Consider the following 4592-nt stretch of genomic DNA (forward strand, 5'->3'; position numbering starts at 1 on the left):
AACACGATAGTATTCATGTATGCTTAAGATAGCCAATGCTCTTCTTAATAAGCTACAGCCAAAAACCTATTTACTTCTCAAAATTCCCAGCTTAATTCTGACTTGAACAAAAAAGATGGAAGCACATAAGTAAACTCCACTTCAACAGAGAGACACCTTTAGGCGAGGCATGAACAAAATTAGTTCTGACTATATTGATCCAAACAGAAAAAGGAAGAGTGGAATTGGTCACACACAAAATTCTTCATTGCTCCATAGACCACGGCTCATCAAACTAAGTTCTCTGGGCTAAATTCAGGCCACACTCTGTTTTGTAAGTAGAGTTTTACTCTAATGTAGTCATGCCAATTAATTTACATATTATCTACAGCTGTCTTTGTTCTGTACAGATAGAGTTGAGTAGTTTTGACAGAGACATTATGGTCTGCAAAGCCTAAAATATTTACTATCTGGCCCTTTGTAGAAGATAGTTGTCAATTCCTGGCATAGAATATCAAAGGGAAGGGTCTGTAGAAATAATCCAATCTTCTCATTTGAAGAAGGCAGCAGAAAGTGAGCCCTAATGGGACCACGTAGCTTGTCTAAAGTCACACATCTTATCAACAACAAAGTAGTTACTAGATGCCAGGTTTCCTGATGTCCTTTGGGAGAAATGGATATTGCCTCCCAGAATTATAGCTAAGGTTCACAGTTATTCAGAGTTCATATTTCAGCCTCTTCTATTATTATAATTCACAAAAGTTTTTGGTTTTTTAGATAGAAGAGTGAAAAGACAAGTCTGTGCACTAATGGTTCTTTGCTTTTTTCTGGAGATTAGATGAGACAATGTACATATATGTGTAGCCCAGCTCCCAACCCAAGTTAATTTCCTTTCTACCTTCATTTTTCCAGATGAGGAAACAGGTTTGACAGGTGGAGTGACTTGTACTGAGGACATATATGCAATAAGAGTTAAAGGTAGAATTCACCTTCCATGTTTAAGATTCCGAGTTCAGTCTTCATTCTATAATGCTAAATAAACAATTTGAATACAGATTATTAGGATTTAGGAATCAGTTGAATTAATGGTTTTTCTTTGTGCTGCTTATGAATGGTTTCTTAACTAGGAATGTCAAAAGTCCTCTCTCTTGCACTGTAATGTCCCGTGATGAGAACAGGAAGCAGAGAAGCACCCACATAACTGTAAGTTGTGGTGAGCATCTACATTCCTGTGCTTTGCACTTGTTGTAGTTTCTAAAAGTAAAGTATCCTGTCTGTAAGCAATAGCAAGAGTAAGTTAATGCATAATGAATGATCTAAATGAAACAAATCTCACGTGGAAATAGGGGGTAAAAAACCAACTTCCTTCACGCTGCTGGCTCTCGCTAAAGCCCCTCTCTTCTACTTCTACATACTCCCCTGTGTCATTGCATGCATTTTAGAATGATGGATCGCTTTGCACAAATGTGGACCAAGGCTTAAGTGTAGAAGGCAAGAAAACTAGCAAAGATAATACGACAAATAATTCAGTGGAGAGAAAATGAGGTACTGAATTAAATGAAAATAAAGCTAGAAAAGATGAACTTTTTTGAAGATATTAACCCAGTAAAAACATTAAATCCTTTCTAAGACAACATGGTGGTGAGGGAGTGATAAGCCAACAAAAATTAAAGATAAAACCCACACAAATTTTCATTATGACATTGATAGAAATGGTGGAGAGGTACAAAGAAAAGTTAACGATGACTATCAGTTTCCTAGCGTTGCTGTAACAAATTACCACAAACTTAGTGGCTTAAAATAGCAACAACGTATTATCATACAATTCTGGGAGTCAGAAGTATTAATGGATCCCATTGGACAAAAATCAAAGTATTTTGATTTTTTCCTTTTGAAGACTGTAGGGGAAAATCTGGATAATTTGCTATATTCCTTTTGAAGACTGTAGGGGAAATTCTGGATAATTTGCCTTTTCCAACTTCCAGAGGCCACCCACATTTCCTGGCTCATGGCCCCATTTTCCATCTTCAAGCCAGCAATGTCAGACCATGGCCTCTCACAGTGCCATCTCTTTAATTATCTTTTATTCTGCATGCTTATTTCACTTTTAAGAACCCTTCTGATTACTTTGGCCATACCCAGATAATTTTCCGATCTATTGATTAGCAACATTAATTCCGTCTGTAACCCTAATTCCTCTTTGCCATGTAATGTAACAGATTTATAGACTACAGGGATTAGGACATAGATATCTGCAGGCAGGGTCCACTTTTCTGCCTACCAGAGTGACTTCTCAAATTCTTACTTGGGCAATTGAGATATCATTGTAGTATAAAATATACATTTCATGCTGAATCAAATCTAGAGTTCTGATAATGTTCTATATGGCTCTCTATGTAGTTAAGGACTATGACCCTGAATATAGACTGAATTTGAGTAATGTTACTGCCACTTAATAGTTTGGTAAATACATATATATGTGTATACATATATATATGTATACATATATATGTGTGTGTGTGTGTGTGTGTGTGTGTATATATATATATATATCTCACAGCTTCGATTTCCTCATCTGTAAAATGTGAAAACCAGCTATCTCTAACAAATAAGAGTTATGGTGAAGATCAAATAAGATAATGATACAGTGCTTAGCCTAGTGTCCCACTCAAAGAATTTTAGATACTAATGAGCACTGAATAGTAATGCAGGTGAAGGAAAGTTGGGATTTAATTTTTAGTATATAGATTTCAGTTATGTGAAAGACATCCAATCCCATCTCCTGTATTATTTCATTCGCACACCGCTATGAATAAGTACCTGAGACAGGGTAATTTATAAAGAAAAGAGATGTAATTGACTCACAGTTCCGCATGGCTGGGGAGGCCTCAGGAAACTTATAATCGTGGTGGAAGGCAACTCTTCACAGGGAGGCAGGACAGAGAATGAGTACAAATAGGGGAAATGCCAGACACTGATAAAACCATCAGATCCTGTGAGACTCACTCACTATCATGAGAGCAGTATGAGGGAAACCTCCCCCATGATCCCATTACCTCCACCTGGTCCTGCCCTTGACACATGTGGATTATGGAGATTACAATTCAAGATGAGATTTTGGGTGGGGACACAGCCAAACCATATCATCTCCCTAGAACATACTTTTCCACTCACCTAGAGGGCCATATTATACTTTCTTTTCTCTTTTCCATTTTTTAAAAGCTCTTTGCCTATGCTCATCCTCTGCAAAAGACAGAAACAGCCAGAATTTTCCAAAGCTCTTACTTCTTCCTCTAGACACCCACCTGTGACTATGGCCATGTATTCTACCTTCTTTCTTGTTGCTATGTGTAATTGTCCATAATCCTGACTAACTACAGAGCTCACTGCCATTTACACACTAGATTCCGTGCCTTATTGCCTATTCAAGCAATAGCCCCTTTCTCGTCTGCATCACCAAATTCTTCCCTGCTATCATTTGAATGTGTTCCCAAAGTTCATACGTGGAAAACTTGGTTCCCAGTGCAATAGTGTTGGGCGGTGGGGTGTAATAAGAGGTGATTGAGTCAGGAGGGCTCTGCTTTTATGAATAAATTAATGTCATTATTACTGGAGTCAGTTAGTTATCATGAGAGTGGCTTAACCTCACCTTATCTTGCCTTTCTGCCTTTCACCAGGAGATGACACAGCATGAAGCTCCCTGCCTAGATGCCAGGGCCATGGTCTTGGTCTTCCTAGCTTGCAGAACTGTAACACAAATAAATTTTTATTATACATTTTCCAATCTATGGAAATTGATTATGGCAACATAAAACAGACCAAAAACAACACCTCTCTGCTAGATCATTGCCTTTAGTATACAAACATTTTAATAGTGCTCTCATTGTGTTCACAAAAAAGCTCCAACTGTACCTCATTTTAACCTGCAACAAATGCCCCATTTTCTTTTTCTCTTGACAGAAAAACTCCTTGAAACAGCTGTCTGTATTCCTTGCCAGAATTGTTTCTCTTCTTGTTTTCTGTTGAACTATCCAAATAAGCTTTTTACCACACCACTCCACTGAAACTGCTCTTATCCCAGGTTGCCAAATAATATTTCTATTGCTAGATGCAGTGATTATTTCTGTCTGCGTCTTATTTGAGCCATCAGCAGGATATGACACAGTTGATGACTCCTGATTTCTTAAAATACTCTTCTCACCTGGCTTCTAAGACATCACACTCATTTTGTTTTCCCTGCGTTTTTGACCAGTCTTGCAAGTCTCTTTTTCTAGTTCTTCTTCATACTCTGCCCCCTACACATTAGAATATTTCAGTTCCAGTACTTGAATTATTTTGCTTTCCTGTCTAGTTTTACTCACAAGCTGATTTTATTCAGTCACATGACTTTAGACATTTATCTGTTGATGACTTCCAGATTTATGTCTATAGTCTAAACTGAAATGCACATTCTTATATCCAACTGCCTAATCACCACCACCACTTAAAGGTTTAACAAGCACCTTAAAACATCCAAAAATGAGTTTTTGACAATCTCCTCTAATCTGAGGATTAATGTAATACAAGTATCAATCAAAATTTAGTCTGTTAGTCTTCCCTATCTACTCTTAGTC

Source organism: Pan paniscus, chromosome X (assembly GCF_029289425.2).
Source record: "Pan paniscus chromosome X, NHGRI_mPanPan1-v2.0_pri, whole genome shotgun sequence".
NCBI lineage: Eukaryota > Metazoa > Chordata > Mammalia > Primates > Hominidae > Pan > Pan paniscus.